At 45.0% G+C, this 23,158-nt stretch overlaps 1 protein-coding gene across 8 annotated transcripts in view; it reads right to left on the bottom strand.

The window, feature by feature from the left end:
- CHRM3 (cholinergic receptor muscarinic 3) overlaps positions 1 to 23,158 on the bottom strand; it is a 3,010,830-nt gene that overhangs the window by 2,773,341 nt on the left and 214,331 nt on the right. For all 8 annotated transcript variants that reach the window (XM_069234407.1, XM_069234404.1, XM_069234410.1 and 5 more), the window contains exon 2: positions 7,900 to 7,990. The gene's annotated coding sequence lies outside the window, so the exon portion shown is untranslated. The remainder of the gene's footprint in view (positions 1 to 7,899; positions 7,991 to 23,158) is intronic.

Raw genomic sequence — 23,158 nt, 5'->3', positions numbered from 1 at the left:
GTCTCTATCTAGTAACAGAAAAAATAATGAGTATCTGATCATCTGTTTGATTTGATACTTGGCATGTTGATTGTAGTTCTCTAATATCTTCATTTCAATCTTTAAATTGAGCTTTCACATATGAGGATATTTTTCATGCCTTTGCTATGCTCAGGTAAAACACATTTTGCTCCTGATTAAGGCAGGGACCCAGATTTTGGGAAAACCTCCTATAACACTGGTAGGCAGATATGGTTTGATGAGACTTGTAGACATATCAAAACTAATCACTTAGACTCCATAAACAATGAATCTTCTATCCAATTAGACATGGTCTATTCCAGTTGCTAACAGCATCAATAAAGCACTTAGTAAACCAAAGAAATATGAAAAACATTCCCAAGCATGGCAACAATTTCCATTCTGCCACCAAATCAGAGGAGTCTTAAAGCTCATAGAAGCGTTACTTAGGGCCTGATTTAGATATTGGTGGATGAGTTACTCCATCACAATGGTGCCGGATATCCCATCCGCAAAATCTAAATTTCATAGGCCATAACATAATTTAGGTTTCAGTGGAAGGGATATCCATCACAGTTGTGACAGAGTAACCTGTCTGCCAATATCTGAATCAGGCCCTTAGTGTTTCTTTAATCACAAGGGGAAAATAATTACTGTTACTGTGCTGAAGTGTAAACGCACCATTTTAACATTAGATGTGTAATGCTCGAACAATACTATGCTTTTCAAGAGAAACACAGTTCTGGTGGGTGAAATTCCTACACTTGTTCTTTATCAGGTTGGTCAAGACCTGGGGACAGTCAGATTAAGCAAAAACAATACTTTTGATCATGTGCTGACTGAACCTCTTGCACAAGATCTGATTCAGGCCTCCTGGTATTGCTATTCTCTGAACAGGTAGGGCGCAATTTAATTGATAAGTAAACAAATATTTTTCTTCCCAGGCAATATTCTGTGAGAACACTGGAACAATTTAACCTTTTCGGTGCGGGCGTCGGCCACTGGGCGACGTCCACACACCCTCCCTGGTGCAGGTCACGACCAGTGGCCGACACCAGGAAGGGTATTAATAAATCCTCGCGTGCGTTGCACCCGAGGATTTTTTTTTTTTTAAAACTTCCCCCGGGAGACACGGAAGCTTCCGTGTCTCCCCCCGCCCCCCCCACCCGCCCCTTTGTGACGTCAGCGCGCCGCGAGGCGCGCTGACGTTTCAAAGGTGTTTTCCCCATCAAAGCAGGACCAGGAAACACTTTGAAATGGCTTCATAAGAAAGGGGAGACTCTCCCCTTTCTTACGAGGCCTTCTGAAAGTGTTTCCTGGCCCCCAATCGCAGCACAGCAGGAAACACCACTAGACACCAGGGATTTCACTTTGGGGGGGGCGGCCCCCCCAGAAAACGGGCCGCCCCCCGGCATAATTTTTATTAAAAAAAGGTAGGTGCCCCCCGGGGGTGGGGGCGCGCAATCGCGTCCCCCCAGGGGATTTAAAAAAATAAATAAAATAAAAATAAAATAAAATGACAGGGGGTCGCCCGTGGGCAGGGTGTCCCCCTGTGGGGGCAATATTTTTTTTTAGATGTTGTAGGGTTTCCCTGGGGGCCATTTTGGCCCCCAAGGAAACCATACAACAACTAAAAAAAAATAGATGTATATATAGATCTATATATATATATGTAGATAGATATATCTAGGTACATGGATATATCTATAGATATATCTATGTAGATAGATATATATATATATAGAGGTAGATCTATATCAATCAAAGAGATTTATAAAGCGCGCTACTCACCCGTGAGGGTCTCAAGGCGCTGGGGGGGGGGGGGACGGGGGGAGGGAAAGGGGCTGGGAGGTTCACTGTTCGAAAAGCCAGGTTTTGAGGCCCTTCCTGAAAAGAAGTAGGTTTTGGGTCTTGCGAAGGTGGGTTGTGAGGGCGTTCCAGGTTTTGGGTGCAAGGTAGGAGAAGGATCTGCCCCCGGTGGTGGTGTGTTTGATGCGGGGGACAGAGGCGAGAGAGAGGTCAGCTGAGTGGACGTTTCGTGTGGGGGTGTGGAAGGTGACTCTCGTTGAGGTAGGCAGGGCCTGTGTTGTGGAGTGATTTGTGTGCGAGGATGAGGATCTTGAAGGTGATCCTTTTGTCAATGGGGAGCCAGTGGAGGGATTTGAGGTGTGGAGAGATGTGTTCGTGTCGGCGGAGGTCGAGGATGAGTCGTGCTGCTGAGTTCTGGATGCGTGTAGTTTGCGCTTGAGTTTTAGAGTGGTGCCGGCGTAGAGGGCGTTTCCGTAATCAAGCCTGCTGCTGATGAGTGTGTTAGTGACAGTTTTTCTGGTCTCTGTGGGGATCCATTTGAATGTTTTTCAGTATACGGAGTGTGTTGAAGCATGAGGAGGTAAGAGCGTTGATTTGTTGGGTCATCGAGAAGGAGGAGTCTAGGATGATGCTGAGGTTGCGTGCGTGGTTGGCGGGGGTGGGTGCAGGGCCTAGCGTGGTGGGCCACCATGAGGGGTCCCAGGTGTTTTTGTGTGGGCCAAAGAGGATTATTTCGGTTTTGCATGAGTTGAGTTTCAGGTGGTTGGCTGTCATATATATATCACTTTTGTCAATATGTGTGTGGTTTCCCTGGGGGGAAAAGGGTCCGACTTGTCTAGTGGCAGTTTTAGTGCCATAAAGAAGCGCAGAAGGTTTATATGCCTACTGCAAAGAGCAAATCTGTATTTTATGTAAATAGCTGAGTACATTAGTAAAGTCTATGGAGTCTATGGAGAGATGAAGGGCACTTTTGCTGGGTGGTAATGAGGGAATCCGAGGAGGAGGGACTGGGAGCACAAATAATGATTGTTGGACTGGGCGCAGGAGGTGCTAAAGACTGTGACGAATGGTATGTGACAAGGTGTTTTTTGAGTGTCTTGAAAGTACGTGCTGATTGAGGGAAGAAGCGCAGGTAAGGTGGCCTCTACTGTTGCACGTATCTCACACACACCATCGATTTTGTGACTGTCTACGTAGGCTAGTGTTTTAGAGCAACAGTTTAGCCAATAGCAGAGATGGCATCTTGATGGATGACTGCTGCCTGCACTCGGGTTATAGAGTCCCGCTCTGACATAGGATCAGAGACTGAGACATCAGATACTGAGACAGCATCTGAGGGATAGGACAATGGCGCAGACTCTGGGAGTGATTTTTCAGTCAGAGGAGTCCCATTCGATAACACCTCTTCCAGTACATTATGAGGGAGGTGATGAGGACAGTCCTGCTGTCCCTTCGCAAGCTGTTTGTGCAACTGGGTAATAGTGGGTTAGGCCAACCCAGAGAGCAGGTGAATGCGGCGGCAAGCAGAGAGAGAGTGCTCTCTTGGGAGCTCCCCAATTTAGTTCAGCCCCAAATTCCACCACCCAAATCATATTGTGGAGACATCAAAATTGTCTATGGCAAAACAAACTGGTTTTGTAAGGCAGGCACATGTGTTTTTGGTCCTGGATTCGGCGGCCATATAGAGAAACACACTAAACCCAAACATTTCTGGAAACTAGACATTCGGGGGAGTCCACAGAGGTGTGAATTGTGTTGATTCCCCAAAGTTTTCTTACCCAGAATACCCTGCAAAGCTGAAATGTTGAAAAAAAACTCAATTTTTCTCGCATTTCTGTCACACAAACTACAGGAATATGCTGGGATCCACATCATTCCTACCACCCAGTGACTCCTCACCTGTCCTGATAAAAACACTACCCCACTTGAGTGCCTACACCTAGTGCCTGTGTCAGGAATGGATCACCCCAGGGTCAACAGCTGCCTCCGTAAGGACCAACATTGACCGTTGTGTGATCTATTCCTGTCGCAGGCACCAGGCCTAACCACACAAGTGAGGTATCATATTTATCGGGAGACTTGGGGGAACGCTTGGTGGAAGGAAATTTGTGGCTCCTCTCAGATTCCAGAACTTTCTGTCACCGAAATGTGAGGAAAACGTGTTATTTTAGCCACATTTTGAGGTTTGCAAAGGATTCTGGGTAACAGAACCTAGTCCGAGCCCCACAAGTCACCTCATCTTGGATTCCCCTGGGTTTCTAGTTTTCAAAAATGTGCTGGTTTGCTAGTTTCCCCAGGTGCCGGCTGAGCTAGAGGCCAAAATCCACAGGTAGGCACTGTTTTCTATGAAAAAATGTGATGTGTCCACGTTGTGTTTTGGGGCATTTCCTGTCGCGGGCGCTAGGCCTACCCACACAAGTGAGGTATAATTTTTATCGGGAGACTTGGGGAAACGCTGGGTGGAAGGAAATTTGTGGCTCCTCTCAGATTCCAGAACTTTCTGTCACTGAAATGTGAGGAAAACTTGTTTTTTTTTAGCCACTTTTTGAGGTTTGCAAAGGATTCTGGGTAACAGAACCTGGTCTGAGCCCCGCAAGTCACCCCTCCTTGGATTCCCCTAGGTCTCTAGTTTTCAGAAATGCACAGGCTTGGTAGGTTTCCCTAGGTGCCGGCTGAGCTAGAGGCCAAAATCTACAGGTAGGCACTTCGCAAAAAACACCTCTGTTTTCTTCCAAAAATTTGGATGTGTCCGTGTTGCACTTTGGGGCGTTTCCTGTCGCGGGCGCTAGGCCTACCCACACAAGTGAGGTATCATTTTTATCGGGAGACTTGGGGGAACGCTGGGTGGAAGGAAATTTGAGGCTCCTCTCAGATTCCAGAACTTTCTGTCACCGAAATGTGAGGAAAACTTGTTTTTTTAGCCACTTTTTGAGGTTTGCAAAGGATTCTGGGTAACAGAACCTGGTCAGAGCCCCACGAGTCACCCCATCTTGGATTCCCCTAGGTCTCTAGTTTTAAAAAATGTACAGGTTTGGTAGGTTTCCCTATGTGCCGGCTGAGCTAGAGGCCAAAATCTACAGGTAGGCACTTTGGAAAAAACAGCTGTGTTTTCTATAAAAAAAATAGGATGTGTCCATGTTGTGTTTTGGGGCATTTCCTGTAGCGGGCACTAGGCCTACCCACACAAGTGAGGTATCATTTTTATCGGAGACTTGGGGGAACATAGAATAGCAAAACAAGTGTTATTGCCCCTTATCTTTCTCTACATTTTTTCCTTCCAAATATAAGAGAGTGTGTAAAAAAGACGTCTATTTGAGAAATGCCCTGCAATTCACATGCTAGTATGGGCACCTCGGAATTCAGCGATGTGCAAATAACCACTGCTCCTGAAAACCTTATCTTGATCCCATTTTGGAAATGCAAAGGTTTTCTTGATACCTCTTTTTCACTCTTCATATTTCAGCAAATGAATTGCTGTATACCCAGTATAGAATGAAAACCAACTGCAGGGTGCCGCTCATTTATTGGCTCTGGGTACCTAGGGTTCTTGATGAACCTACAAGCCCTTTATATCCCCGCAACCAGAATAGTCCAGCAGACAAAACGGTATAACGCTTTCAGAAATCTGACATCGCAGGAAAAAGTTACAGAGTAAAACATAAAGAAAAATGGCTGTTGTTTTCAGCTCAATTTCAATATTTTTTTATTTCAGCTGTTATTTTCTGTAGGAAAACCTTGTAGGATCTACACAAATGACCCCTTGCTGAATTCAGAATTTTGTCTAGTTTTCAGAAATGTTTAGCATTCCGGGATCCAGCATTGGTTTCACACCCATTCCTGTCACTAACTGGAAGGAGGCTGAAAGCACCAAATATAGTAAAAATGGGGTATGTCCCAGTAAAATGCCAAATTTGTGTTGAAAAATGTGGTTTTCTGATTCAAGTGTGCCCGTTCCTGAAAGGTGGGAATATACTGATTTCAGCACCAGAAACCCTTTGTTGATGACATTTTCAGGGAAAAAACCACAAGCCTTCTTCGGCAGCCCTTTTTTCCCATTTTTTTGGAAAAAACAAAATTTTCACTGTATTTTGGCTATTTTCTTGGTCTCCTCCAGGGGAAACCACAAACTCTGGGTACCATTAGAATCCCTAGGATGTTGGAAAAAAAGGACGCATATTTGGCGTGGTTAGCTTATGTGGACAAAAAGTTATGATGCCCTAAGCGCGAACTACCCCAAATAGCCAAAAAAGGGCTCAGCACTGGGGGGGAAAAGGCCCAGCAGCTAAGGGGTTAATAGTGACTAGGTTATTTATAATCAGACAAATATACATCGCCATTCCCTCCAGTGGCCCTTGACACACCCAGAGCAAGGATATAATCAGACTAGAGATGAAGAAGTGCAAAAAGAAGAAAATAAACAAGGCAGCAGGCATTCCCCATGTATGTACCCAGAATATGGAAAAGCATCCACTTATCTACTAGGACTGCACAAACCCTGCCCCAGTACTGGAGATAGCTCACAACGTACACTACATTACAATGCAATAAGGATTTACCTCCACTCTCAGAACCAAGCTACAGGTCCAGTCAACCTCTGAAGGTATGGTGCCTTTTGATCCTATACAGCACTCAGCTCCCTTTCAGCTAGTTTTGTAGTATACATATCCTACAAACACACATTCATATTTGCATTCGGGCAAACATATGTTATTCATGACTTTGTTAGATCTTAATGTTGCCTTTGATAAAATCTGTCTTCCTAGGATGTTTGCATCATAAATAAACTGTGGGCTAGATCTGGAGGTTGAAACAAAGTGAGTCATGGTAGTATTGTCAAGGTAGTGCTTGAAATTCAGACCATGAAGAAAGTTTATGAAGGAAGGTAGATTCTAGCTGCAATCCTCTTCAAGTTATGTATTAATGGTTTTGATCACTGCATGTCCGATTTCTATAACATCCCAATGTCAGCCAGTCTGCATTCTAGATGTTATGTGTGGATGACAGTTTTGTTGGTTTTGAATGAATGGATATGCCTCAGAAGACAGCATCTAATGTATTAATTTGAGATTAAGATTCAATAACGAACTCTAATTGGCCTTTTAGTTACAGAAAGTGAAGACATACCTCAGCATTATCAAAGAATCTTCATGTTTGCAAAAATAATCAAAAGAAGGCTACACCCTGGTAATTTCAATTCACATGTGTTACATAAATTGCTATGCCGTGTCAATATGACTGGTAGTCAGAGGGTTAATGATGATCAATTTTCTACATGTGATAAAAACTGATTTCGCAGATATAGGCAGCACCTAGCTAGGTCTACTCCTTCACTCACATTATCTATTAACATGGACTCTAGAAAGCGCTGAGTCAAACCCACTTAAGAGCGGAAGTTATATAAGGAATTACAGAAGGATTTGCTTCATTTAGAATATCCCCTAATGATTACATAGCTATGACACATTCATGATGGTTTTGTGAACATCACTTAACTTCAAGTTTTGCCAAAATGGAGAGTGTTTGAAGGACTCTAATTTGGCGAAAGCGGTATGACAAGGGTGTTTTCTACCCCCCCCCCTTCTATTCATTTCATTCAATGATGGCCTTGAGAAAGTCCTAAATCAATCAAGGCTGGACACATCAAGAATGAGTATTGTGTTACTTTAGATAGCATAGTCAATTGGGTTGACTTATTGTGCACGAGAAGGCTTCATTTTCTACCAAGTATAAGTGCAGTTTTGAATTTTGCTCGAAAATTATGCAAACAAACCCTGAAATAAATGATTGACATTTATCATAAAAAGAATGCTTCATCATGCTATGGTGCTGGTACTTTGAGTCATGCAAGTGTTCAAATCTGTAGGTGGAAGAAAACAAATTTCACAGAAGACTTCTGGGTGTCCCCCAAAGTACCTCTCATTTCGCAAATCACAAGGCCCTAGGTTAAAGGTATTTAGAATATCATATACATTAAAACACTATTATTGTTTGAATCTGATTACAGAGCTGAACCGTAATAAATATTATGATAGTCTAGATGTTTTTTTTTCAAATATCCTGGTTTAAATATATTAAAAACTATATACTGACCTGAGGAGATCTAGGATTTTTAATCATCCATGGTTGGTTCAATAGAAGAATAAGATCTGGGCCAAGAAATCTTTAGTTGATTTTAGTAAATCTGTTAGAGAGAAAACAGAAGGAATAAAAAAAAACTGGAGGAGACCACATCTAATATCCAAAACTGTGATACTGACTGTGAAAGACAAATGTTAAAGTGCTGCTGTATCTAGGTTAGGTGCTAAGACTTTAACTTATGTTAAATAAATCTCAGATATTCACTGAAAAAACAACAGTTAAAGTGGCATTATATTTAGGTATTGGAATGACATAGAAGCTAAAATTAAACAAAAACCCAAGCCACTGATATGCCCAGTTATAGTTCATTGAGCTAACCATAACTTATGACCAAATAATGCACTGCTTATGACCTCACATATTACATCACTCAAGACATGTTAAATGTTGTTAAATCACATTATTGATGACACCACTTAAGACATCTCAGGCATAGTCTCCAGGCAGACCCTACATTTATGTATATCTCCAATGATTTTCATTCTTCTTGATTAAAAGATATGCTCAGCTCATCATGGGCACATTCATTTTTTTTTACTTTCACTAATAATCATCATTTTCATTGAGAATCATCATTTTCTGTCACCATATATGTTTGTGTGAATAATGTGCAATGGAACAAATAAATCCTGAGTATCAGTAAAATGACCATTTCTGAGGGAATCAACATGTGAAAGCACTCATGATAGATTGAGCATATCTATTACTCAAGATGAAAGAAAATAATCTGTTGTTTCTTTGTTGTTCTCCTTGTTTGTGTGTTTGCTAGTTTGTTGATCTTAATGATTGTGGACAAATCCCCCCTTTTTATTGAGATTATCACTTTTAATGCCATTGCCTGGCTGAACCCCAAATTTTAGTTGCTTAAAAAGTTTTTAAAAAAATATCTCTGGATACATGTAAATTGACATACATTTTCATTTTTTTTCGATAAACGTGTGTTTGAGGCCTGGGATAGTTGAAATGTCATACATGTGTGAGAAATGACCACACAAGAAAAATCCCACACCAATTGGTAAAATGTAATAAATTATTTAATAAGTTATTCGTCATCACAATGACAAAAGTCCAATTAGTAGAACTGGAGATATGCAATCTCAAAGGTTTAGGTAAAATAGTGCTTAAAAGCACAAAGCTCCAACTGCAGGTATAAGTTCAGGCCGACTGTGATGGAGTATGGGCTGGATACCGGAAACAAGCTAATCTTGCTGAGAAATGTACCTTAAATATGGATTGCAGAGCATTGAGCTACCCAGCAGCAGTCCCAAGAAGCAATGTCAGGTCCGTGTTGAAGATGTGTTACATGGCAGCAGTTCCGATGAGTTGTGAGGGCTGAAATGCGGGCTTGCATCAAGGTTGTGTCAGTTTCGATCAGAAGTTGCAGGGTCTGCGTTGAGGATGCATTGATGCGATGCAAACTTGCGGTTCTGATGAGGTGCTGCGTCTGGCTTGTGTCATGCTGAATCGCTTCTGATGAGATCAAAGCTGGGCTGGCAGAGCACCATTAGCCCCACTTCCAAGGGTCCTGGACTGGCTAGGCGACCCTTGGGAGTCTAGGACTCACAGCAGGCAGCGTCTGGGTGCAGGGCTCAAGATGGTTGGAACCTTTTCTATTTTTTAGGTTCTGATCAGGACTAGCTAGCCCTTGGAGTCACTCATCTGACTTTAACTTTAAGCATTAAAGATGGAATTAAATTACTATTCAGACACCAAAAATTGCATTTCTTCCTGCTCCCACACAAAAGGTATCAATTATTAAATGAAATAGGGTAACCCATTTTTATCCTAAGGAAGAAGAAGGCCTTACAGTAGTGAAAAACGAATTTAAGAGTTTTTCACTAAAAGGGCATGTAAAACTTGAAATTACATATCCAACAAGAGGAGAGAGTATAAACACTTCAGAACTGGTTAGCAGTGGTAAAGTGCACAGAGTGTTAAGGACAGCGGAAAAAAATTGAGCAAAAATAGGAGGAGTAAAGCAAAACATTTGAGGGGAAACCACAGACAGATCGAACACAAAGTAATGCCTTTCACAGGTGTAGAGTGATCTACAAGCACCAAGGGCCTCATTTACAAGGTCCTAGAGGCATACTGCACCTCCGGTGCATCATTGTTTTTTAATACTCCAGTGGTGCAGTGGGGTGACCCATTTTTACAAGGCAATGCAAAGCCACCTTGCGTGGTTTTTCATCGCCTTATAAATATTGACCATTTTCACACATAACACTGCGTGAAAGTGGCGTTCCATGGGTGTTGCTGTTCCCATGCAACACCCATGGAATCTGACGGAATCTGATGCAGACCCAGATTTACAAGACTGGGAATGTGTCAGATTCCTAAACCACCTCAGGGGTGACATTAAAGTGAAGGAACAGGAAGAAATAACATTATTTCACCATGTTTTTTCCTAATTCAATGTGTGCTGCATTCTACAGCACACATAGAAAGAGGAAAACGCCATTAATGATCGTTTTTGTGCAGGAAGATGTACCTTCCTGCACATAAACAATCATCCCTGCAATGCAGGAACCCTTGCATCATTGTGCAAGGGTGCCTGCGTTGGTGCTAAGCATCAATTTGTGCACCAGCGCAGGGGATAAGGACAGGAATGCGCTGTATCTTATTTCATTCCTGCCCTTTCGTTTTGATGCAGGGCAGCACAGGAAAAAAAGGCCTGTGGCGGTGCCCTGTACCAAAACGAGGCCCTATGTGTTAGAATAATAAGTGACCACTATTAGTTGGAACTGGAGTATTGGTTGTTGCTATAATTACTTGGGTTGGTGACCTCCGTTTTGTCATGGAATTGTTCAGGTGAGCTTATGTTTTAACGATAATTACGCATTTTGTTAGAAGTATTTGCACAGTTTCTGTTTATACAAAAGGGTATCAGGTTTTAACGAAGCACTCTGGTTATGGAAGGGAGTGTGCTGTGGCTAAAATGTCGAATTGCTCACGCAAAAATGCATAATAAATAGGTCTTGTTTTGTTCGGTACTATTTTCACAATTATTGATCGGAGGTTTCCTGGCACATAAACATGTCATATAATGTCACACATTAAATCATATGCTATCAAGAAGCACCCTCAAATAAAAAATCAGTACTGTCTTTTTGACAGAATTGATCTTGTTCGCAAGAAACATTACGGAGCCTAAATATTTGTTTATGTACTAATGCCTTCTTCTAACAAGCAGTTCTTTCACCGTGAAAGGTAAAAAAATTGACCAGGTCATTTTTCACTGAAAAACAAGCCAGTTGTTTAGTTGTGGCTAGATCCCAACATCATCCATTAAGTGGGCCATAACTAAATTAACAAAGACATTCATAATGCATTATGGGTAGTTTGTGAATTGTTCAAAAGTACACCATCATAGACCTGGCCAGTAGCCCAGAATCATAGAAACATAATTTTAACTATGAATCTTTTTAAAATGTGGTAACAGCACATACTTATGGGAGGACAAAATCTGCTTTTTAAAATGGCAACCCCGGTAAATCTGCTTTCTATTTTCAAACGTACGCTTACAGGCAAATTAGTCAGAATATTGAAAGACTGTCCAAATGTTTCATTAGTGGTCTCTAGCCTTCAATTCTGGTGCCTTCCTTCTTACCGAGTTATTGTGTTTCTATTAAAATGTATGTTGAAAGTAGATTTGTGCTGCACTATCACAATTTGAAACATGTATTAAAATACAGAAATCAGACAGTGACATAAAAGTATCATGCATTTACATCACATGCACAGACCACAAAAAAAAAAAATGAAAAATACACATTTTCAAAACGCCCCTCTTTGAAAAAGATAAGTATAACATGGTTGGAGGTCTGTGAAGAGAGAAGGAATGTGTGCATCCTTTCAAAATGATTCATATAGCTTGCTGAGCATACCCAGTTTGTGAAGGTACAAAGGGTTGTATTGGAGCCTGGTATGACAAAAAATTCGTTGTGCTTCTGTGCTGCGGGTACCGTACTTCATTCCCTAACTCATGGAGTGAGCTTATTCATGCATGCACTGAAAACAGTTCAGTGTGTTTCTAAAATGAAAGTACAGCTCCCTTTTGCTACTCTGTGATCTTGCACACGTAACTCTCACATAATCTCTAAGATTCACGAGGAACATTCATAGGTTCTCCTCTGATGTCACGCCTTTTTCACATACTAGCACGCTATTCTTTTAAAAATAACAATCTCTTGTTGACTGGTAAAATGGCTCTCCATATGCACTATCCTACATTTGGAGAACCATGAATTATGTTATTACCACTGAAGCACCTAGATGAGAAGTGGCCCTGATTTCTTGTAAGGGATAGGGACATACATAGAGTGAATCACTGGAACTTGTGACTGTTAGAACTTAGTGAAAATAGACAAAACGGAAAATTGAAAGAAGTAATGAAACTCGGAGAATAATAATATGGAACCAGTGTCCCGTTTTGGTAGAAAGAGGTCACAGTTCTCATGCGAGCTGGGACAAAACTCCTACCCAACCTAATCAGAAGCACCTTCACAGATAGACATGTTTCATCACAAGTTTTGTTGGCTCATGTTTGGTACCTTGTCCCAAGCAGCAAGGCAAGTCCCTGAGAAAATGTGTAACCGGGCAAATAAATACAATTATTTGTTAACAGAAAATTAAAGGTCCACACCTAGAAAAGACATGAAAATGTAATATGAAAATGAAATGCAATGAAACTTTGATAACTATTAAAACCTTTTGGAAACAAGTTCAGAATTGAAGGCGAATGGAAAGCCATTGCATTGAATTCAATCGACAATATACACATTTTGAAAAAATATCAACATTTCTTACATAGGTTTGGAAGGGGATTAAGCACAGAGTGAGTTTGGCCCATGACTGCTCATAATTCGTCTGAAGCAGAGGAGGTGTTTGTTATACTGAACTGAACATTTTGTAGAGTTCAAATTTGGGAGGTCAAAGATCAACAGGAGAAAGCTTAATCTCATTAGTTCTCGAAGATGTTAAATGCGCTAGGTGAAAGCCCTTGGTGTACCACTGAATTGTTGAAGGAAGGTTCAAAGGTGAAAATAGAGTCCTTTATTTGCCTGATAGTCTATGAATGAACATAAGGCCACGCACTAGTTAATCAATTATATGCAGAGTTTAAGGAGCTGATATTTGTTTCAGCAAGTGGCACAGTGAACCATTTACTGACCAGGGCTCTTTTACCTCATCTTGCACAATACATAGCTCATGATGGATGGTTTTGAGTATTTCAGAAAATGCTGCAAAGTTCCCCAATCTTCCAGAGCTTACAAAGAGTGCTCTCTTTAGGAAAAGTGGATTTTCTTCCGATTATATTGCTGGTGTATTCTGGGCAGATGCCAATGACCTGTATCCGTGTGAATATAGCTATTAAGTTGTTCCAGAACTCACACATCTTCAGGTTTTCAGGGCTTTGACAGTTATCTGGGATGTCTTTCATCCTGGCAGTAGCTTCTTGTATCTGACCGTCTCAATATCTCATGAATGCAAGCTTTGGTAACGGAGGGCTGGGTAGAGGGGCAGATCAGTCCTCAAACACATGGCCAATTCAGGAAACTACTCCCCACGGTTCTTGGATTATGTCCTTGGCACTGGGGTTCAGACCATGGTTTCCCTCTCTTTTTAATATTTTGCTCTGAGGAAAGATGGGTTCTGTGTGGGCTTTCAAAATGTTTATACTAGCATTTCCTTAGCATATCCATATAATCGAATCCCTAAGTAATTTGCACATGTATTACTCCCCCCTTCCGTACACAGTGGGTTAGTTACTCTTCTTGGAAACTGACTTTTGGCAGAATACCTCTCCTAGATACCTCTGTGAGCAAAAACCTACAAGCAAGACACTGGGCCTCATTATGGCTTTGGCGGTCCTTTTCCAGGATGGCCGAAGCCGCTGCAGGAAAAAGACCGCCAATGCTGGCTGTCTTTTGCCAACCATATTAGGACACCTTGGAGGACTTCTGCCCACTTCTGGGTGGAAGTCCGACTCTGAAGTGGCGGGTGCATCGCCAGCACCGCCACAACAGCAGGACTCCACCTGCCGTATTACAAGTAGTAATATGGCTTGGCAGAGTCCTGCTGACGTGGTGGTGCTGGTGGTGCAAGACTGCCAGGACCCATCCCCTCCCACACGTCCTCCTTGACGGAGAAGGTAAGTGGGTGTCTAAAGGGGTGGGAGCGTGTCTGTGTGTTTGGGTGCGTGTGTGCGTGTGTACATGTCTGTGGAGGGGGTGGTGAAAGCGTGCGTGTATGTGAGTGAATGTGTGTGTGCATGTGTATGGGGTGTCTGTCTGAATGACTGCAAGTGAGTGGGGGTGTCTGGGTGTGTATGTGAATACATGCATGCATGAAGGGGTGAGGTGTGCTTGTGAATGTATGGAGGATGTGTGCATGTGTGGGGACATTGTGTGCATGTGTGTGCCGGTGACAGGAATGGAGATTCCTGTCACCGAGTGTGGTACCGCCAGGGTTTTGATGGCAGGATGACCGCCACGGAAAGCCCGGCAGCTTGCAGCCTCATAATCTGGTGCTACCGTAGTTGTGGAGGCTTGGCGTCTGCCAAGTCCCACAACTCATAATGTGGCGGTCCTTACCCCTGGCTCCGTGGCAGAACGACCACCACAGTGAGGCTGACGGTCTCATGACCGCCAGCCTCGTAATGAGGGCCATTGTCTATAGCAAATAAGAACACATTTAAAATACTAGGTCACTAGGACCAATTAACTCTAAATAAAGCAGTCTATGACAGCTACAAAGGAATCCCAACTACCCCCTTCAGGTATCAACGTTACCATGATATTTCATAGGCAAGGGACCTAGAGAGTATGGATGGACCCACAGTATGACAGGTCAAAACAGTCAAAAGGAAAAAACACAAAACAATCCATCTCTGAAATTGCTAGGGCTAAAAAGATAACTTAATTCTATTCTATCTTTTCAGGCTAAATAGCCCAAACATTGTGAACAGATTTCCAATAGCTACTGGCAGACTGAAAATAAGAGTTCACGGTCAAATGCACATTTTATTAGAAGACCATGTAGCAGTAAGGGTGACAGCTTTCAGCTTGGCTTCCAAGATTAAGGAACACAGTTTATTGACTGTGGGGGTGAACATATCACTTCACAGTCCTATAACCTATACATTAGCAACAAGACAGGGATCTTGTTCTACTACAGTTAAATCACAAATCTGGGAAAAATGCAGTCCATGCCTGCACCCCTCCCCGTTAGATTATCCTCAAAAAAGTCTGGATACCTACTAGAGCACACAGACACAAAGGGCAATCATAGACCCTCTGTCCATCTCTCTAATGCACAGACAAGAGCAGTTACATACTGTTAGAAATGGGGTCTTTGGTTGACAGTCAGGTTACCTCCTGTTCAAGCAAGGACCCTCACTCTAGTCAGGGTAAAAGAGAATCACCCTCAGCTAACCCCAGCTTACCCCCTTGGTAGCTTGGCAGAGCAGTAGGCTTAACTTCAGAGTGCTAGGTGTAAAGTATTTGTACCAACACACACAGTAACTTAAAGAAAACACTACAAAATGACACAACACAGGTTTAGAAAAATAGGAAATATTTATCTAAACAAAACAAGACCAAAATGACAAAAATCCACCATACACAAGTCAAGTTATCAATTAAAAATCAAAAAGAGTCTTTGAGTAGTTTTAAAAACACACTAGCGCTGCTAGAGTGAAAATGTACCTGGTGTGCGTCAAAAATAACCCCGCACGGGCGGGTGTGCGTCAAAAATAACTCCGCACGGCGGTACTTGAGTCAAAAATCCAGCCGCACGATGATTTGAAAATCCCACAGCGCAGGTTGTGATCTCCCAGCCTCCGTCAGCGATGCTGCGTGTCGTTTCTCCTGCTCCGTGCGTCGATTTTTCGGTCGCGTTTCCTGCGAGCGTCGTTTCTCAGCTGCGGAGCCGGCGGCGCGTCGTTTTTTAAGCCGCAGATCGGATTTGCGTCAATCTTTTCCCCGCACGGCGCTCTTTGCGTGGATTTTCTTGTCTTTAGGCTGCCAGCTTCTCCTTTCAGGGTCCCAGGAACTGGATGGCCACCACAGGGCAGAGTAGGAGTCTCTCCAGAGACTCCAGGTGCTGGCAGAGAGAAGTCTTTGCTGTCCCCGAGACTTCAAACAACAGGAGGCAAGCTCTAGATCAAGCCCTTGGAGATTTCTTCTCAAGATGGAAGGCACACAAAGTCCAGTCTTTGCCCTCTTACTCTGGCAGAAGCAGCAACTGCAGGATAGCTCCACAAAGCATAGTCACAGGCAGGGCAGCTCTTCTTCCTCAGCTATTCAGCTCTTCTCCAGGCAGAGGTTCCTCTTGGTTCCAGCAGTGTTTCTAAAGTATGTAGATTTGGGTGCCCTTCTTATACCCTTTTAGTCATTGAAGTCACCTTTCTTCAAAGGGGACTCACACCTACTTGTGAAATCCTGCCTTGCCCAGCCAAGGCCTCAGACACACACCAGGGGGTTGGAGCCGGCATTGTTAGAGGCAGGCACAGTCCTTTCAGATGAGAGTGACCACTCCTGCCCCTCCCTCCTAGCAGAGATGGCTAATCAGGAAATGCAGGTTACACCCCAGCTCCCTTTGTGTCACTGTCTGGTGTGAGGTGAAAAACAACCAACTGTCAAACTGACCCAGACAGGGAATCCACAAACAAAGCAGAGTCACAGAATGGTTTAAGCAAGAAAATGCTCACTTTCTAAAAGTGGCATTTTCAAACGCACAATCTTAAAATCAACTTTACTAAAAGATGTATTTTTAAATTGTGAGTTCAGGGACCCCAAACTCCACATGTCCATCTACTCTCTAGGGGAATCTACACTTTAATCATATTTAAAGGTAGCCCCCATATTATCCTATGAGAGAGACAGGCTTTGCAACAGTGAAAAACGAAATTGGCAGTATTTCACTGTCAGGACATATAAACCACATTACTATATGTCCTACCTTATCCATACACTGCACCCTGCCCTTTGGGCTACCTAGGGCCTACCTTAGGGGTGCCTTACATGTAAGAAAAGGGAAGGTTTAGGCCTGGCAAGTGGGTACACTGGCCAAGTCGTATTTACAGTGTAAAAATACACACACAGACACTGCAGTGGCAGGTCTGGGACATGATTACAGAGCTACTTATGTGGGTGGCACAACCAGTGCTGCAGGCCCACTAGTAGCATATGATTTACAGGCCCTGGCACCTCTAGTGCACCTTACTAGGGACTTACTAGTAAATCAAATATGCCAATCATGGATAAACCAATTACATACAATTTACACGGAGAGCATATGCACTTTAGCACTGGTTAGCAGTGGTAAAGTGCTCAGAGTTGAAAAGCCAACAGCAACAGGTCAGAAAAAAATAGGAGGCAGGAGGCAAAAAGACTGGGGATGACCCTGCATAAGCAAAAGTCCAACACGACCCCCTACCAGCCTAAAGCCAGGGGAGAACAATCAATACCTTGATGTACTTCCCTGATTGGGGCGATAGAACAAGGACCCAGGCCCACAACAGCAGGGGCATGTTCCAGTTCTACGCCTTCCTGACTCCAGTTGGATCCCTCTGTCCATACTCTCAGGGCCCACTAAGCTAACCCATGGGGAACCCTTCTCCACATCTACAGACACCATCCCTAACTTTACTTTGCTCACAGATGTATTGCAATGGGCAGATAGTACCACCAGGGCCAACACAGTGGTGTTGCCCACTCCACCCCCGGGGTGTGACTCTCGTCCCCCCCCCCCGGGGCAACCCTGTCCACCAGGACAGCAAGCCACGGTGGCCCCGGACAACTGTCAGGGATGAGAGCCCGACCTCAGGCCTCTCCAACCACTGTGACTGCGGAGAGTGGGGGGCGGTAGCCCCAGGTGCCTGGCACCCTTTGACCACTCTCTCTTCCACCAGGTCAGGGATGACAACCTGACCCTGGTCCTCCCCTCTGGGGCTCTGTACCCTCCCTGCAGAAGCGGCACCCCCAGAGTCAAAAACTGTCAGGGTGCTTGTAGAAGCAGTCCTGCACAATTCTTCCACCAGTGCAGGGCTGTTAACCTGCTACTGGTGCGCCAACCTGGGGTCTGTACCTTCAGGTTGGGCCAGGGGTGAGGCTTCCCTCCCCCTGCCCTCCCTTCTGGGGTCCTGCACCCCCCAACTAGGAGTGGCCCCCTCAGAAGACAACATGGGATGGACACTGTTAGCAGTAGCCCCTTCCTCCAGGTCAGGGGGGACACCCTGAACCTGGCCTTCCAATCCAGGGTCTGTACCCTTAGATTGCACTGGGGCCAGGGGTGAGGCTCTTTCTCCCCTGTCCCTACTCTCAGGGTTCTGCACCTCCCCCTCAGGGAGAGTACCCCTTGAAATCACACCTGGGGGGGTGATTGGGCAAACCGCCCACCCCTTCAGGTCAGGGTTTACCCCCTGCACCTGATCCTCCAGTCCAGGGTCTGTACCTACAGACTGGACCATTTCCTGGCAACCCAGGACTTCCTGGGGGGCATACCGACCCCCCACCAGGTCAGAGTTTACCCTCTGAACCTGGTCATCCAACCCAGGGTCACCACCCTGCGGTTGAACCACTGCCTGGCGCACCAGGACTTCCTTGGGAGCACACTTACCCCCCATCAGGTCAGAGTTTACCCCCTGAACCTGATCATTCAACCCAGAGTCACCACCCTGTGGTTGAACCATTGCCTGGCACACCAGGACTTCCAGGGGGGCACACTTACCCCCCTCAAGGGACACACTGTCCCCAAGGGCCACACAAGAGTCTGGCTGTCGCAGGTCTCCTGACCTCTGCCCATCTGACAGAGTCTGGATTCCCCCCAACCCAGAAATGGTCTCACCAAGGTCATTCCTGGGGGGCTCTGCTCTCAGAGCTGACCCCTGACCCTCCAGGTTCTCCACTGGGGTCCGCAACACCCTCTCAACCCTCTGTCTGGACTTCTGCACCCTCTCACTAGGAGTGGTACTGCCAGACACCAGAACTGGTGGGACGCTGGCTACAGCCGCCCCCCCAAGTTCTCCTGACACTGTGGGATCTCCCTCAACAGATGGCCCTATGGTACAGGCTAGGCTCCCCTCCTGGTGTTCCCTCATGGAACCCTCCAGGACCTGGGACCGGATCTCGGGCACCTTGGACCTCAGCCCATCCCCATTCCCTCTCCTCAGAGACTGGACATGGGGTCCCTCACCCATCCCACTACACTGGGACCTACCTGGGACACTACAATCCTTCCCTACCTCACCTGGTTGGGAAATACCTAGACCACTCCTCTCAGGAGCCCCCCCAAATGCCTCTTCAGACTCTCTGGTACTCACCAAGAGGTCTGCCTCCATTGTAAGCTCCCTGGGGTCAGAGAACTCACACTCCACTTGGTGTTGGCGTAGCTCTGGAAAATAAGGACTAGACATATGTTCTCCAGCAATTACATCACTCAGCCCCTTACTTGAATTAACCAAAGTACCCTTCACCCAACCATCCAGTGACTCTGCTTTGGAAAAGCACCCCACATCACTCTCCTGAGACTGGTGAGACAGTACCTGACTGTCCCTGACACTCAACCCGCACTCTTCTGGGATGTCTTCACACTCCATAACCAGGACTTCTACCTGGGGGGAACCCCTCTCCCTGTCACTCTCACCTAGAGTCAGTAGAGTGTCTCTCCCACCAGTAGGAATATGACTCCCCATGCCAGTTCCCCAATCCACCTCAGGGACCCTGTGCATCACTGGAGCTACCTCATACCCCTGAACCTCCTGGTGTGTGTTAACTCCCTCCTTCAAGTAGGGCACCACATCTCTGGGCATGTGCACTTCTTCAGCAGCACTAGATATAAAATTGTTGCTGCCACCATTCCAGCTGGATTCAGCCCTCATGACTTCCAGCTCCTTCATTTTGAGCTCATAAGCCCAAATCCTCTTTTTGATCTCTAAGTCCCTCCTCCTTTTTTCCAAATCCTTCTCCCTTTGCATCCTCAACTCCTTGAACCGGCGAGCCCTCTCTGCCTGTCTGTCCTGTAACTCTTCAGGAGTCAGACCCTTGGATGACACCCTGCTACCCCTCCTGGGGACCCTCCCCCAGGCGTAACAGGTACCTCCACTACACCACTGTGTATCCTCTGCACTTCCCCACCCACATTCTCCTCCTCTGTGTGCCCTCCAGCCTTCTTGATTGTCACCCAGGCCCTCTGTGCCTTTTGCAGCTTCCCCTCCCTGGTGGAGCTCTCAGTGGGACAGTCAAGATCTTTAAGGAACTGTTTCAATTGAGCAACTGAGTACTCCTTCAGTTTCTCCATTTCAAACACAGCTCCAGCTGTTGCATCTCCAGATTGAGACATGATGGTCACAAGTGCAAAGTTCCAAAGCCAGAAAATAAGTTCCCAATGAAGTAAAAAGAATCAGTCAAGGGATCAGCAAAATCATGGAAGTAAAACAAAAAGGAGTCCTTAAGAGAAAAAGCAAAAGATCACCAAACAAGTAGTATGTGGTCACTGTTAGAAATGGGGTTTTTGGTTGGCAGTCAGGTTACCCCCTGTCCAAGCAAAAGCCCTCACTCTAGTCAGGGTAAGCCACACACAATCCAAGATTATCCTGTGCCCACCCTCTGGTAGCTTGGCACGAGCAGTCAGGCTTAACTTAGAAGGCAATGTGTAAAGTATTTGTGCAATAAATCATACAATACCACCATATAGCACCACAAAAATACACCACACAGTGTTTAGAAAAATATATAATATTTATCAGGATAATTGTAGGTCAAAAAGAATAAAGTTGCAATGGGAAATTGTAGAGATATCACTGAAAAGTGATATAAAGTGTCTTAAGTCTTTAGAATATAAACAAAGTCTCTTTCAAGCACAAGTACCTGGTTTAGCGTGGAAAAATCTCCTCAGAGGGCCACAAGAGAAGAGGTGCGTGGAAAAAGGGTGTGTGCGTCGATTTCTCCCCAGCACACACGGACTTGCGTCGTTATTTTCCACGTGGGGAAGTCGGGCGTCGTTTTCCGGCACGCGGACAGTCTCTTTCTGTGGATCGTGGGGATTACCAGATGTCCCGAGTCTGTGCGTGGATTTTCCTGCTTGTTCTCCGGCTGCTCGTCGGTCTGCGGGGCTGCGCGTCGAAATTACGATCTCACGGCAGGCGTCGCGTCGATTTCTCCTCTAAACTTCGATCTGCGGGGCTGCGCGTTGAAATTACGATCTCACGGCAGGCGTCGCGTCGATTTCTCCTCTAGAGGTAGGGCGGCATTGTCCTTGCGAGGCCGTGCGTCGGATCTTCGATCGTCCCAAGAGCGTTGCGTCGATCAGCGTCGGAGTGCGGCGTTTTTCTCGCCGCGAAACAAGCTGTGCGTCGAAATTTTCGGTGCACAGAGCGTCCAAGTAAAAGAGAGAAGTCTTTTTGGTCCTGAGACTTCAAGGAACAGGAGGCAAGCTCTATTCAAGCCCTTGGAGAGCACTTTCACAGCCAGACGAGAGTTCAGCAAGGCATCAGGGCAACAGCAAGTCAGCAGTCCTTTGTAGAAAGCAGGCAGGTGAGTCCTTTGAGCAGCCAGGCAGTTCTTCTTGGCAGGATGTAGTTTCTGGTTCAAGTTTCTTCTCCAGCAAGTGTCTGATGAAGTAGGGCAGAGGCCCTGTTTTATACCCAAATGTGCCTTTGAAGTGGGGGAGACTTCAAAGAGTGGCTAAGAAGTGCACCAGGTCCCCTTTCAGTTCAATCCTGTCTGCCAGGGTCCCAGTAGGGGGTGTGGCAGTCCTTTGTGTGAGAGCAGGCCCTCCACCCTCCCAGCCCAGGAAGACCCATTCAAAATGCAGATGTATGCAAGTGAGGCTGAGTACCCTGTGTTTGGGGTGTGTCTGAGTAAATGCACAAGGAGCTGTCAACCAAGCCCAGCCAGACGTGGATTGTAAGGCACAGAAGGATTTAAGTGCAAAGAAATGCTCACTTTCTAAAAGTGGCATTTCTACTGTAGAATAGTAATATTAAATCCGACTTCACCAGTCAGCAGGATTTTGTATTACCATTCTGGCCATACTAAATATGACCTTCCTGCTCCTGTCAGATCAGCAGCTGCCACTTCAACAGTGTATGAGGGCAGCCCCAATGTTAGCCTATGAAGGGAGCAGGCCTCACAGTAGTGTAAAAACGAATTTAGGAGTTTTACACTACCAGGACATATAACTACACAGGTACATGTCCTGCCTTTTACCCACACAGCACCCTGCTCTAGGGGTTACCTAGGGCACACATTAAGGGTGACTTATATGTAGAAAAAGGGGAGTTCTAGGCTTGGCAAGTACTTTTAAATGCCAAGTCGAGGTGGCAGTGAAACTGCACACACAGGCCATGCAATGGCAGGCCTGAGACAAGGAAAAGGGGCTACTTAAGTGGGTGGCACAACCAGTGCTGCGGGCCCACTAGTAGCATTTAATTCACCAGCCCTATGCACATAAAGTGCACCTTACTAGGGACTTATAAGTAAATTAATAGTCCAATCAGGTATGATTCCAGGTTACCATGTTATAGGGGAGAGAGCATATGCACTTTAGCCCTGGTTAGCAGGGGTAAAGTGCGCAGAATCTATAAACCAGCAAAAACAGTGTCCAAAAAGTGGAGGGAGGCAGGCAAAAAGTTAGGGGTGACTACCCTAAGGCAGTCAGGTCTAACAGTCACGTAGTGGTCTGAACTCAAACAGTAGTGTACACTTAATCACTGTATGTCAAGTACAAATACAAGTCCAAATCCCAACCATTGATCATCAATGTTAGAAATGGGGTCTTTGGTTGACAGTCAGGTTACCTCCTGTTCAAGCAAGGACCCTCACTCTAGTCAGGGTAAAAGAGAATCACCCTCAGCTAACCCCTGCTTACCCCCTTGGTAGCTTGGCAGAGCAGTAGGCTTAACTTCAGAGTGCTAGGTGTAAAGTATTTGTACCAACACACACAGTAACTTAATGAAAACACTACAAAATGACACAACACAGGTTTAGAAAAATAGGAAATACTTATCTAAACAAAACAAGACCAAAACGACAAAAATCCACCATACACAAGTCAAGTTATCAATTAAAAATCAAAAAGAGTCTTTGAGTAGTTTTAAAAACACACTAGCGCTGCTAGAGTGAAAATGTACCTGGTGTGCATCAAAAATAACCCCTCACGGGCGGGTGTGCGTCAAAAATAACTCCGCACAGCGGTACTTGAGTAA

The sequence above is a fragment of the Pleurodeles waltl genome, chromosome 5 (assembly GCF_031143425.1).
Source record: "Pleurodeles waltl isolate 20211129_DDA chromosome 5, aPleWal1.hap1.20221129, whole genome shotgun sequence".
Taxonomy (NCBI): Eukaryota; Metazoa; Chordata; class Amphibia; order Caudata; family Salamandridae; genus Pleurodeles; species Pleurodeles waltl.
The sequence above is the reverse complement of the archived record's forward strand: the minus strand, read 5'-3'. Positions and strand labels throughout refer to the sequence as shown.